We start from the raw sequence: 14670 nt of genomic DNA, 5'->3' as shown, positions 1-14670 counted from the left end.
GCGTCGTGTCTTGCCGCTTTTGCCAGACTTTATTGGTCAAAGTAAACCCTGAGTCACACAGATTGAGGGCAGGGCACGTCCACATGCCCTTGGTGGGGGCCCATGTCTCTCATCCCTCATTCGGAAGCTCATCCCAGAGAGGATGTACAGTGTGCTAGAAACAGAGAGGCCCCCACCTCAGACAGATGGGTTTTATTCCTCCTCCCAGGGTGGCCGAGTGACATGGAGAATGGTGCAGGTGCAGGGCATTCGTGAATCAGAGGGGCCCTAATGAGGGAGATCAAGACGCATGTAAGGAGCTCAGCTCTGGCACAGATGCTTTTCTGTGGCCAGGGTGTTCCCATTCCATGGTTTCCTGGTAGCCTCCCCAGCCCTGCTCCTCTCTGCTCCATGTGTACCTCACCTGTAGCCCCCATTAACATAAGGACCGCCTGACCTTACGGAGCAGCCAGCGAAGTCAGAGCCATCCCACCCACTTCCAGCAATGCTGCTCCCTGGCCGAGAGGGCCTCTGCCAAGCACGGCCCGGATCAGAGCTGCGGTGCCTGAGCCTGTGGAGGATGTGGGGAAGCCGTCCAGGGCAGAACAAGCTCCCTGCCTGCTCTTTCTGCAGTGTGGGGCATGTCATGGCCAAAAGGACTATTTAGAACACTCAAGGAGACTTTGTAATGGGCCAAAAGGGAAAGCCAGTTGTGACGGAGACGGTGTTATCATTAGTGTGGTGGTGGAAATGCAGGTGGGAAGTCCTGTGGCTTCCATGTAACCCTGGCCTGTTCAGAGTGTGCGACAGTGTGGGGTGTGTTGACGCTGAGTGCCGGTTCTGGCAGGAACCTGATGCCCGGCAGCTTTTCCAGGAACTGCCTGCCCCTGGGGTCCTGAAGACTGCTCAGGACTTGGGACTCAGATCTGCCCAAGGCTTCTCTTCCTTCTCTGTCTCCCCCCGCTCCTTCCCTTGCAGGCCTTGCTGAGGCTCCTAAATGAACTTTGCTGTCCATACAGACCCATGTTAGCTGGAAACATATTTCTGGTCACTTAAATCACTACTGATTTGCAGCCAATGAATAGCTGCTGGCATGGAGATCACAGGCGAAGGGAAACAGCAAAAACATAAAGATGCCTGAAGAGCTAGCGGTAACTTCCAGAGTCATTAACAGAAACTTAAGAGATGCTAGGCCTTGCCAGGATGGCTGGACAAAAAGTGCCCTTTTAGAAAAGCTGTCATTTCAACATATGATTATGGTAAAGTGTCTGCCTGTAGAAAATATTCATACATTAAGCTATTTAAAAAGGTGTTTCTCTTTTCTTTTCTTTTCTTTTTCCTTTTCTTTTCTTCTCTCTCTCTTTCTCTTTCTCTCTCTCTCTCTCTCTCTCTCTCTCTCTCTCTCTCTCTCTTTCTTTCTTTCTTTCTTTCTTTCTTTCTTTCTTTCTTTCTTTCTTTTTTGAGACAGAGTCTCGCTTTGTTGCCCAGGCTGGAGTGCAGTGGTGCAATCTTGGCTCACTGCAACTTCCACCTCCTGGGTTCAAGCGATTCTTCTGCCTCAGCCTCCCAAGTAGCTGGGATTGCAGGCATGCACCACCATGCCTGGCTAATTTTTGTCTTTTTAGTAGAGACATGGTTTCACCATGTTGGCCAGGCTGGTCTTGAACTCCTGACATCAGGTGATCTGCCCACCTCAGCCTCCCAAAATGTTGGGGTTACAGGCGTGAGCCACTGCTCCTGCCCTCACATTTCTTTTGATAATTGCATTTCAGAATAACCTTCTCTACCAGTCATGTAACGTCCAGTACTCTCTGTGACATTTGGTCCAAAGACTTCTGAGCTGCACACATAAGATTTTAAAAACTGGCCCCTTCTCCATCCCTTCTTCTCTAGCCCTGTTAAGTAGGTAGCTAGCCCAGGAATTGCAGGTTGAAAGTATTCATTGAAAGTTAGATTATACTAAGTAAGCAGGCACATTTTTTTGAAGCAAGCTTTATAATCCTTCAGATGATTAAAAAACAGTAAATAAATAGGTTTTCCTTTGCCTTCAATTTATTTTGAAGAGATAGAGAACATGGGTCATGGCACCAAATTCCCTGCTGTGTGTCCCATGGATGCTCAAGAACATTGGCTAGATGGTTTTTTCTAAGCAGATCCTACCCCTGCTTCGTAGGAAGGGACCGGTGGGAGCCAGCCTGGGTCACCCTTCCCGCTCCCTGCCTTGCCCTCTGGAGCCAATCCTGTACCTTTCTGTAGGTGACAGTCCAGCCCCAGAGACTCTGCTGCCTTTGTGCTGTGTTTTCTGTGAATGGAGGCACGGTCCAACATGCACAAAAACATCAAGACAAAGGAGAAAACAGCTCTTCAAATGCCCTTAAAGACCACACCATGTCCTGGCGATTTTACATTCAAGTCCTAGCCCACTTTGTTTGTTTCAGAACTGGAACCTCAGTGACAAATGGCTGAGGCTTGGCAGGAAACTGTGTCCAGGGATGCTCCAGCCTCTTTCCTGTACCTGTGCCTTTAAGGCAGATGCTGTATTTACTCGACTATTTGCTCTCACAGTGGAAAGTACACCAGAGGCTACTAATGTATTTACTTTAGGGAGACCAAAGAAATGATGCTGAGAACATCTCACATGATATGTGATTGTGTGCTTGGTGTGTCTATCTCCTTGGGATATATGTTCTACGGAAAGGAAATCAGTACACAGGCCCTTAGGAAACGCAGAGGGAGGTGAACAGCAGTGCGTGCATCCCCGCCCGCACAGTAGGCTTGGGTGCTCTTGCGGCTGTAGAACTTGCTCCGTGAGGACTCCTGTGCCCACTTTCCTGAGCACACGCTTCTGAAAGTCCCCAGTGCAGCGCTGTGTGGGTGCTCAACGTGGGTCTCTACCACCTGGCTCAGAGTCACCCCGAAAAGCTGTGCACGACCAGAGAAAACAATAAGCTATCTTTCCTTGGAAGAATGGCTGAGGGGCGGGCCACCTTTTAATTACCTTTTCCCTGTGAATGGTCCTCTGCTACAGGTTGCTGTGGCCAAAAAGAGGGCCCCTTAGTGGACTTATGGGGCCTGGAAGGCGAATGAGGTGAATGCTGGGCTGATGTTGAGGGATTAAGCATTGATTCCTTAAGGCCTCGGGCAGCTGCAAGCCTGGTGACGGCTCTTTCATACCCGGTGGAGGGACGGCGTTCTATTGAATGCATCCACACAAGGTTCCGTTTGTGACTGCACCAACCATGTGCGGCTTACAGAAGATGGCGAACAGATGAGAGAGATGAGGGAAGGCGGTGGTTCCGGGCCCTTACTACACAATAATTTGAGCCTCTGGGCTGGGACCTGGATGTCACTTTGTTTAAATTTTCAGGGTGATTTCCAAGTGTCTCCAGATGTGAAGACCGCTGCTGGGTGGCTTCTAGTGGATGGAGGTGATGTGCATAAGTCCTTCTGGTTGAAGACCCCCAAGCCAGACCCTTGGGGAGCCTTTCTTGGTCTTCTCGGAACCAGGTAAATCTACTTCTGATGGGCCACTAAGAATACTCAAGAGGTGATGATGTGCCAGGGTGGTTTGTGCATATGTTAAGTTGAATTTTTTTTCTCATGTCTTTTCTCATTAAAGATATAACACAACACAACGTAATACAGCACAATATAATACAGCACAATGCAATGCAGTATGACACAATACAACACAATGCAGTACAATATGGTACAGCCCAGCACAACAGAAGAAAACACACACTGCAACACAACACACTGCAACACAACACGCCACCACACAGAAGCCAGGCCTTTGCACTTTTTCATTTCACTGGGGTTTGTGTTACTGAGCCCAACAACAGCCCTGTTCTAAGCTTTATCTGCACGATTCTAAACTCCCTTAGGAGGTACGTGGCTTCGCCCTGAGGGAGCAGGGTAGAATAGAGAGACATCTCTGGTTGGGGGTGAATTGGGGACAAGGAGAGAGCTCAGGATGGAAGGGTTACCTTTAGGGTCTCATGGGTTACAGGGACTTACAGTCAAGGCGTCCTGGGAGGTGGCAGGGTTTCAGAGAGTCATTGGCTCATGGGGCTTTAAGAGGTTGGACCCCAGGCTTACCAGACTGGGCCCACAGCTGTCCCCATGAAGGCTTGGACAACAGAGGAGGATGTCTGCATTGTCCACCAGAGCCAACTGACCATCAAAGTACCGCCCCTAGTGTTCTTGATTGGTTAGGGCCCCAGTGACTGAGCACTCCTTGGGGCAAAGCTGTTAGGCAGTGTCCACTAAGGATCATCAAACACCTCCATGACCCAGCAACCCCACTTCTTGAAATATACTCAAGGGAAATAAGTGCATATATCTGCCAAAAATATGCACAAAGATGCTGTAGCATAAACAAATTGTGGCTTATATCATGAGTAGCAACTGTCTGGGGTCAGTGTTGCATGGGCAGTAAAAGGAATTTACCAGGACAGTTGTAGGTAGAGAAAGGCTGATTTATTAGAGAAAGTAGGAAAGTACGTTGCAAGAAAAGAATGGGCAAATCAGCAAGGGAGGAGCTGACTGCAAGGAGACAAAGGCTTGGTGGGAATTTTATAGGATGATGCTTGTGCTGGAAAGGGTGACTGCAATACTGACAACACCAAGGCATCTGTCCCCCGGCAGGCCTGGGAGCCCTTGAGTGAAGGAGGCTACCCATCTCACTCCCTGTGGGGGCCTGTCCTGTGGTGTAGTAGGAGCTTTGCTAAGTGTTTCGGAAGGTCCGGTGGAGCTGGGACTCTCTCAGTGTGCAGGAGCTGGGAACTCAGGAGTGCCTCTGTGTGTTACAGTGACATCAGGGGTCCCAGACAGCCCTGGCAGGCATCCCCGCACTACTAGGCACCTGCCTGCTTGCCAACAGGAGCCCTGGGCCAGCGCCTGGACCAGACTCTGAGCATTCTCATTACAGGGTTGGCCAGCTTCCAGGCCTTGCTCAGCCAACAGCCTCACCTCAGGTCCCTATCCCCGACCCCCTGCCTACAGCAGCCTCTGTGTGCTGGGGCCTGGACCCCCAGGAAAACCCCATGAGACCCTCAGCCCCACCCCTGTGCTTTGGGGCATACCTCTGAACACCTGCAGCCGGCTTCTCACACTTTCCTGGACACCAAGTCACCCCTGGACCCTGTGGAAATGTGAGTATTGACTCAGAGGGTCTGGGGCAGGCTGGAGCCTGTGGTTTTAACCAGCTCTTGGGTGCTGCCATCGCTTTGGTGCAGGGACCGCACTCTGCGTAGGGAGTGTCTGGAAGGCCTGGCGAGCCACCACATCCCTGCTAAACAATGATAAACACATACACTTCTACCTGCAGCAGCAAGCCCATGCATACGGGAGCATGTGTGCAACCCAGTGCAATATTTAAAGAGCCATCAAGCAGATGGCACCGTGAGAAAGACTCCCTGGGCCACAAGTGTGCAGGCTCGTACCCCTGAAGCCCTGAGCAATTTTCCCATCACATGACCCGCCCCACACCCTGAGTTTCCGGGCTCTCGCTGCATCTGGAGGTCTGCTGGGGTCAGCTGAGGCTTCCCCTTGCTTTGGAGGCCACGTGGGAACTGTCCTGCCCAGGCGCCGGAACTTTCCAAGCAGCACCTCCAGCTCCCCTCACAGTTCCCCCAGGGCTATTTTTAGGATCCTATTTTTGCCTTGTTTGAAGTTCATGCTGACTTCACCACCTAATTAGAAAGGGCAGCTCCCTGGAATTATCTGTCCCACATTCTACTCTGTGTACTGTACAGAGCAGAGGTGATCAGATGTCCCCCAGTTGGGGCCAGGTGCCTGGTGACTGTCCCTCCTTGCCTGGGCAGAGTGTCTCGGAGCCCACCCCAGTGGCCAGGCCTGAGACAGGCCCTGGTTCTGTTTCTCCTGCCCACCTGTGCTAACCCAGCCTGCCTGCACTTGCTCCTACGGTGGGTCCCAGACCCACCTGACTCTATCCACAGCCCAGAGAGAGGTTGCAGGAGGCAGAAGGGGGATGCAGCTTGTGTGGGGCCTGCTCTGGCCAGGTCAACCTGTCAACAGTGCTCTGCACTCCCCAGGGAATGGACTGTCCCCACAGGGCTTCCACCTGCTGGGCTGGGCTGTCTCTCCCAGCTCTTCTCACCTGGAGGGCTGTGGGCTCACACTGGAGTCTTGGATTTCTGTCCTGATGCTGCAGGTCTGGGAACCTGCACTTGAGAGTCTCAAAGTCCTTGGAGGGATGCCAGGCCTCCCTCTCGCCACCCCAAACCCTGCCAGATTTCTCTGAGCACCATGAGGCAGCATGAGTGTGGAGGGTGGACCGTGGGCCCAGGGAGGACTGAGTTTCCCTCTCTTGTTTGTCATTTTCCATGTGATGACAGCAGGTTACTTACTCCTAGAAAGCTCAGTTTCCCAAGGTTAACCTTACCCATCTCATGGGGATGGTGTGATCATTGAATAAGTTAATGCACATAAAGCCTCAGGCATAAAGTAGACAAGTAAAAAAGGTTATTTCTTCTCCAGTTCATCACTGTCGACAGGTCTGACTGTCATGGATGTGGCATCATGGGTCGGGCTGAGGACCTGCCAGTGTGCTCTCTGGAGCCCCTTCCTGACTCCTCAGGGCAGTGCTGAGCTGAGCATGGGCCCCGAGGATCTTGTCTCTCCCAGCTCACCTGTGACCTGGGCCACCCTTGGACGGTCCCAGCCTCCGTTTCCATCTGTGAAATGGGAGAATCCTCCTCAGTTCTCCGAGTGCTGCTCAGAAGCTCCTTAAGGTAGTAAATTAAGCAAGTGTCTGGAGAATTTTGGGGGACCTGGAGCCCCCACACCCTCATGAAAGCTTGTGAGGTCCAATCCCCCTTTCAAGGTATGAGCACAGCCCTTCCTAAACACAAGGAGATTCTTCCCAAACTGGATTAACTGGGGCACCCCACTGAACTGGAAATAAACTCTACTGATTGGGTTGAAAGCTGCCCGGAGGTGCCCAGTTTGGGAGGATCTCATCCACACAGGGGATGGCTCCCTTCAGCATGGCCTCCTCTGGACTTTCCACGGCCGCCGTCACCATTTCTCTGAATATGACATCTCCGGCCTGGCACTGGGCTTCTCTCTACCCGGCTGCAAACATGAAGAGAGCCAGGACTATGCCTCTCACACGCACGTCTCCTGCAGTCTCAGATGCTTGGCAAGCAGTTATTAGTGAACAAAGTGCACAAAAGACAGGCGTGGCCCAGCCCTCTGTCCACACACAGGGACACAGGCCCTAACTAGTCCTGCCTCCTCCTGCCCAGGTCTCTCAGGAACACTCCACTTCACTCTGGGAAGCACCTGATGGAGAGGTCTGGGCGATGGGGCTGGGCGAGCAGCAGCCCTACTGCACATCCTCCTGCTCTGGGCAGACCCTTGAGCGCCTCTTGGATGCTGAAGCAGGCTGCTTACAAAGCCAGTGTTAACAAAGGCCCAGCCTGAGGAAGGTGATAGGATCTGCTCCCGCAGTGCGAGCCAGCCCAGGCTGGGCTGTGTTCAGGGCATCCAGGGAGGAGGCCTGAATTCTACAATTAAAACTTAAACGCAGGAGCAATCTAAACAACCAGGCTTGGGCATGTCCTGTTTGTTGTGTAAATCCGTGAGTCTGGTTCGCATGGCCAAATGCTCCCTGACAGCTGACTGCCAAGTTTCTGTTAGGACGTGACCTCCTTCAACCCCGGCCTTGTTTGGGTTTACTCTGGGGTTGAAGTCTGAGGAACATCTAGATGGGGGCCTCCTAGAGTGTGGCCTGTCACTGTGTCCGGAGGGACATGGGCAGACCATCTCCCCGGGCGTCCAGGCAGCGGCTCCCCGAGGCCTGGCCAGCTCCTCACCTGCTCCTGCTGAGCGTCTGTGCCCACGGCAACCGAGAAGTCCTGTGTGTGCCCTGCAATTCTGCTTCTTCTTAGAAACTGCGAACAGACAGAAAAACTGCTCGACAGCTTCCGCACTGATCTCTTGCTCTGTCCTTTTTTTCTTCACTTTAATTTTTTTTCTTCTACTCTTTTTCTGTCAGGAAGCAGTCAGCAGCCATGTGAGTTACACTGTGGAGGTCTCCTGCCTCTGTCGGAGAAGCCCTCGGTGCGCGTTTAGGAACTGCAGCCAGCTGGCCTTTCCCTCTTTATTCAAAAGTCGGATTCCTCCTTACTGCTCGGCAGACCCCCCAGAGTGCCAGCTGTGCAGCGCCCAAGGGTGCTGAGGGCAGGGGAAGGCAGCTCTGGCAGCTCACGAGGGCATCCATGCGCACCCCTGCCATCTGCGGAGCTGAAGTTTAAGGCATCCTGTGGGCCCCTACCACACCTGCCTTTGGTGACAGAAGGGCAGGCGTATGCTCAGTCCTTATCCTGAAGCCTTCCAGCTGGCTACTTCATCATCCGTACGAGTCCACAGGACTGCGGGGACAACAGCTCCCGGGGCCTAAAGACTCAGTCAGTCAAGTGCGGTGGCAAGTGCTTGTAAGAGGAGCTACTCGGGAGGCAGAGGTGGGAGGATCGCCTGAGGCCAGGAGGGGCAACATGGAGGGAAACTAGCTCTTAAGAAAAAAAAAAAAGAAAGAAAGAAAGAAAAAAGTTAAAAACGTTTTATGAAAAAGTAAAGTTTAAAAAAGACTAAATAAGGAAGTAAATAAATAAAATGGGTGAGCCCTGCCCCCTGCCCCTCCCAGCTCTGCCGTGTCCCCGCACACATGGGTTTCACTCACAAGGGCCTCCCTCTCCTTCTCGGGGTGCCTCACCCTCGGCAGGGCCCTCCCCAGTCTCTCCTCCCCACTCCACACCTTCTCAGCTTCTCAGACTGACTTGCCCATCGCTCCATGGCCTTTTTTTTTTCTTCTTTTTTTTGTGTGTGTTTGTGAGATGGAGTCTGGCTCTGTCGCCCAGGCTGGAGTGCAGTGGGGCGATCTCGGCTCACTGCAAGCTCCACCTCCCGGGTTCACGCCATTCTCCTGCCTCAGCCTCCCGAGTAGCTGGGACTACAGATGCCCGCCACCACCATGCCTGGCTAATTTTTTGTATTTTTAGTAGAGATGGGGTTTCACCATGTTAGCCAGGATGGTCTCGATCTCCTGACCTTGTGATCTGCCCACCTTGGCCTCCCAAAATGCTGAGATTACAGGCGTGAGCCACCGCGCTTGGCTGCTCCATGCCATTTTTTAAAAAATTATTTTTTCCCCTTTAAAAATTACTGCAAAGGGCTTCAGATCTACATGCATAAGAAAGGACATACAGAGAAGAAGGAAGGCCACCATCTGTGGTCTGGCTACATCCTGAAGTCAATCAGGCTTGTGCAGGTCCAAACTGGCTGCTTAGGACCAGCTCAGGTATCATAAGGGCCAGAGAATCTGCTCCTTTCCCCCTGCTCCGAGCATGGATGTGCCCAGAAAGTGGTGCAGGATAGGTGAGCTCCAGAGGGGAGGAGGCCATCCCAGCAGGCTGAGGATGGTACGCAGGATCTGGAGGGTGTGACACTCCCTCCTCCCCTCCGGGGATCAGCTCAGTCCCCCATCCCAGCCCCGTCTTGCCCTGTGCGTGTGAAGATCCCCTGCCTCATCACACAACTTTCTTTGTCCTATTTCTCCCCTTGTCAGGTGGCCAAGAACATGGTGTACAGTTCAGAGAGCCTCTCAACACGTTGCTTTTAAGTTGAAGACGGGGCCAGCCCAGGGTATCAGCAACCTCGGCCCCTGCTCCGTGCACCATTGCAGGCTGGAGCTATGGTCTTTCCCCAGAACCACCTGGGCTTCTCACACATAGAAACAGGGTGACCTCCTAGATGGGTAGACACGCTGCCCTCCAGCTGAGGGTTGGGGTGATGAGATGGGCTGAACTCTGTTCCCCCAAATTTGTATGTTGAAGTTGAACCCAGGACCTCAGAACGTGAGTGTAGTTGGAGACAGGGTGATTAAAGAGGTGAGTAAGGTAAAATAAGGTCATTATGGTGGGCCCTGATTCAATAGGACTGCTGTCCTGGGAAGAAGAGATTAGATACACACAGAGGGACCACCATGTGAGCGTGCAGGGAGCAGATGCCATCGGCAAGGCGAGGAGAGGCCTCAGAAGGAACCAGCCCTGCCGACAGCCCCGTCTTGGACATCCAGCCTCCAGAGATGTGAGATGATACAGCTCTGCTGTTTAAGTTGCCAGGTCTGTGGCACATTATTACTGCGGCCTCAGCTGACCCACACAGATGGTCTCTCGGTGAAACTGCCTCCCCGTCTGCCTTCTGTGCGTGCTGGCAGGTGAGTGAATGAGCAGACAGCTTCGTTTCCTCCCCAGGCCTGAGCAGGCAGCGGCTTCTTTCCAGGGAGCAGCCCCACCTCGCCTCCCAAGCCCACGCCTGAGGCTGGCCTTGCTATATTTGCCACCAAGATTCCTCAGGGAGCATGTCTCTTCAGGCACTCCAGGCCCCCAGTCTCAGGACCCAACTCAGCATCCAGCCCAGATTGTTGATCTGTCTATTCCTTCCTAAAACATCAATTATTTTGGAAGGAGCCCAAGAAACTTTCCACTGAGTGTGCATGACAAGGGGATGAAGGAAAAGCACCCTCCTTCGGCCATTTCTGCAGGCCCTGTGCTTTGCAGAAGGTGCCTCAGAGTCCTTGCCAATAGACTTATGCCCAGTGCCCCAAGGGACCAGTGTGTGTCTCTGCCCAGAGAAGGCGGGGAGAAGGAGGAGGTTGGTTCTGCTCCAGCTCGAGGTGGACCTGGCTTTGGGACTGTCATGGGACCAGGGAGGTGACCTTGTATTTCAAAGTTACCACATCCATAATCCAAACGACCTTTCACCTTCTGTTTTTCTGCTAAGTGGCAGTTAAAGCAAGGAATACGATCTCCACAGGTTGAGGAATCGGGGTTTGAGGAATTATTTGGAGATTGTTACCACTTTAGAGTGACCAACCCGGGCTCCTAAGAGGAACAGTCGGCTTTCCTTCTGGCTGTTCGTGTACATGCTAAGTGTATCCTGAAACTCAATGATTAAGTAATATAATGAACAGAAGTGGTGATTCTGGGAGGGAGAGGACCACCAGGAGAACAAAGTGGGGCAGCTGGGAGGATGCCAGTTGGAAAAGAGGTGGCTGTGTGGGTGGATCTCTTGAGGGCCTTGCAGCATGCTGAGATAGAATGAGCAGCGGAGGCAGCGGGCACAGAGAACAGCCGAGGGGAGGTGACATGGGAGCGCCGCTTTACAGGATGACTCAGTGAGGACAGAACAGTCCAGCAGACAGGGACACCGTGTGCAGAGTCACGGAGCCAAGGGGGCCTGGCACAACTGGGAGCCAGCTGGGGCCTTGCCTGCCATGCCGTGCCATTGGAGCTGCAGAAACTCTGGGGATGCGTCCTTTGGGAGCCAGCTGGGAAGGGCATGGCCTTCCGTGGCTGTGACAGCGCCCCACTGGCACTGTTTCCACTGTCCACCCAAACTGGCCGTGGACTGTGATTATTCTATAAGGCCCAAGACACAGAGCATGAGAAGTTCTGCAGAACAAAATGGGGGGCCACAAACAGGTGTGATGGTACATTCTTAAGTCTCTCCAGTTTTGGGAGCTGATGACACCTTGTGGGGTATGCATACCCACCCCTCAGGCCTGACCGCCTTCCCTCCTGCCAACAGGCCCAGCACAGCTGTCCAGGGATGCCGCCGGAAGCAGCCGCAGGCCCCTACAGGACCATCCTCCAGTCCCTATCCTGCCCTTTCCTTGACATCCCACCTTCTCCAGCGGTGCTGATTGGAGCAGCGTCAGAATCCTCTGGAGCGCTCTGCTGCCCCCACGCCCCAATTTTCTTATGTAATGGCTTTGTCTGGGGCTGGTACTTGTTTTGTCAACAGGATCCCAGGGGATGTTGATGGTGCTGGTCTGGGGACCACGCTTTTGACAACCACTGCTTACAGCAGGACAAATCATGTGCAAATAACACAACAGGCCTCTGCATTCATTTCCTAGGGCTGCTGTAACAGAACATGCCAGTCTGGGTGGTTTAAAGCAACAGAAATGTTTTCTTTTCCAGTTCTGGGAGGCAAATACCAGAAATCGAGGTGTGCGTAGGGTGAAGTTCCCTTTATCTACAACAGAGCAACGGGGAATCCAGCCCACGTGTGCAGTTCAGCCTGGGGCAGGGTGGGGCCTGCAAGAAAGCCGATTCTCCCCGCCAGGCAACTCTCTGGCCAGGCCCTACGGCCACTCACATCCAAGCTGTGTCCACACTCTTGGACACAGCTGCCTCCTGACCACCCAAGGAGCATACAACTGTGCAAGATGTGTCTGAACCGGAAAGGCCTGAGCAGGCCACGGAAGTGGCCAGAGCATTTGTGCAGAGAACAGGGGGGTCCTTTCCTGGAAGGGAGGGGTGTGGGCTCCCGGTGGGGCCTTCTGAAGCATGGGACCCCGGTAGAAGCTGCTCCTGCTCCTGTTTAGGGAAAATGAGAAGCAGCACTCTCCCCCATCTCCACTTGCCAGGCTTCCAGGCCATGATTCCCTTGCTTCTACCCATGGTGTGGGAGCTCAAGCTCACCGTGGGAGCTTGTTGGAGCTCAGGTCAGGGTCCTGTCCACAGAGAGTCTGCTTTGGAGGGTGTGGCCTGGGCGGGGGCAGCGTCACGTGGCAAGCGGCCCTGGTGATGCCTGTGGTCAGCGAGCCACCTTGGAGAAGCAGTGGTGTAGGCCCCCCGGGAAGTTCTGGTGGTGAGAGTCACCTGGGAGCTCTGACTTCACCTCACTGCACTGGGAGTCAGAGATGTGCTCAAAAACACGGCTTCCTGGGAAGGTTTCGAAGCTCATAATCATTCACACGTTGGTGTGAAGAGGCCCAGGCGCAGAGCTCTGCACCCCAGAGACGTGTGTGTTGTACAAACATGTGTGCGTGCAGATGTGCGTGCACTCTTTTTAACCAGTGTGCCCACAGTGTGGTTGCAGTCGAGAAAGGAGTTTAAAGTGTAACCCCAAGGTGCCATCGTGAACAGAAGAAACCTATCTCACAGCAGACCTTTTTTTGGTGCTATGACCAGTTTCCGTGTGCTTGACACAAGGATCATAAAGCCGAGGTTTGCAGGGTGCCACTGAACAGGGCTGTGAGGAGGCTGTGAAAGTGATGCATGTTCCGGGCTGCAGAGCCAGGCATGTGTCTGCTGGAGGAAGGCACCATCTTGGACACTGAAGGGGACTATTCAGAGGATGCGAGGGAATGCTAGACCACTCCAACCCTCAGTGGACATGTCCAGCTCAAGGAATGCCCAATCTCGGGTGACCCTGGAAGAGAGCCCTGGAGCCCAGTGGTTCTATTAATACGCTAATAATAACATACCACACACACCACACACCCCATACCACACACACATCACTCACCACACATCACACATACCACACACACACACATCACACACCATACCACACACCACACATACCACATACCACACACACACAACACACACCACATCTCCCCACATACCATATCATACACACACAACACACACCCCATACCACACACATATCACATACCACACACACACACACCTCACACCCCATACCACACACCACACATCACTCACCACACATCACACATACCACACACACACCACACACACCCCATACCACACACGCACAGCACACCACATAGCATATACTTCTCACTACTACTACACACACACACACCAATAATGCCTGCCATCTCTCCACATACCATATCACACATATCACACACACCACACATCACACATACCACATACCACACACATACCACATACCACACGCACACCACACCCCATACCACACTCACACCACACTACACATAGCAAGCACATAGCACACACATAGCACACATACCACAAACACACACCACACCATACATAGCACACAGCACACCACACATACCACATACCACACACACACCATACCCAAACCACACACACAGCACACACAGCACACCACACATACCACACCACACACACACACACACCACACACACACACCACACCCATACCACACACCACACATACCACATACCACATACACACCACAACCCATACCACATGCACAGCACACACACCACACACCACATATACCACATACCACACACACCACACCATACTGCACATACCACACATACACACCTACCACATACATACACGCACCATACAAAACACACACCACACATATCATATACCATACAGCATACCACACCACACACCACACCCATATACACACACACACCACACAGAGCACACATATGCTACATACCACATACTCACACCACACACCTCATACTACACACACACCACATATCACACATACACCACATACCACATACACCATGCGCATACTACATCATATGTACACACACACAAATGCCATATACCCCATATACCACACCTCACACACCACACACGCACCCCACACACCACACACTGCATACCACAGCACTCACCACACACTACAAACCAGACACACCACACAGACGTACAACACACCATATCACACATATACTTCACACTACGTAATACACCACAAAGCATACCACACACAGCAATGTCTCACACACCCTACACAACGAACACACAATGCACACCCACAGCATACCCCTACACACATCCCACACTACACACACGCACAGCTTCTCACAGGCTCACAGGACACTTTTCTAAAACATGAGACGTGGGAGACAGAGAGAACACACAGAAATTCTCTCCGGCATCT

The 14670-nt window shown here is 52.7% G+C and overlaps 1 long non-coding RNA gene across 1 annotated transcript; it reads left to right on the top strand.

Annotated features, from left to right (window-relative positions):
• The first annotated feature begins 1647 nt into the window (after window positions 1–1647).
• On the top strand, window positions 1648–8571 carry LOC103878493. Its single transcript, XR_004177802.1, has 4 exons — window positions 1648–3486; window positions 4910–5132; window positions 6481–6734; window positions 8003–8571. It is a non-coding gene; the product is annotated as an uncharacterized LOC103878493 (long non-coding RNA).
• The last annotated feature ends 6099 nt before the right edge of the window (window positions 8572–14670 follow it).

This window comes from Papio anubis, chromosome 13 (genome assembly GCF_008728515.1).
Source record: "Papio anubis isolate 15944 chromosome 13, Panubis1.0, whole genome shotgun sequence".
Lineage (NCBI taxonomy): Eukaryota > Metazoa > Chordata > Mammalia > Primates > Cercopithecidae > Papio > Papio anubis.
This window is presented reverse-complemented; position numbering and strand designations above follow the sequence as displayed.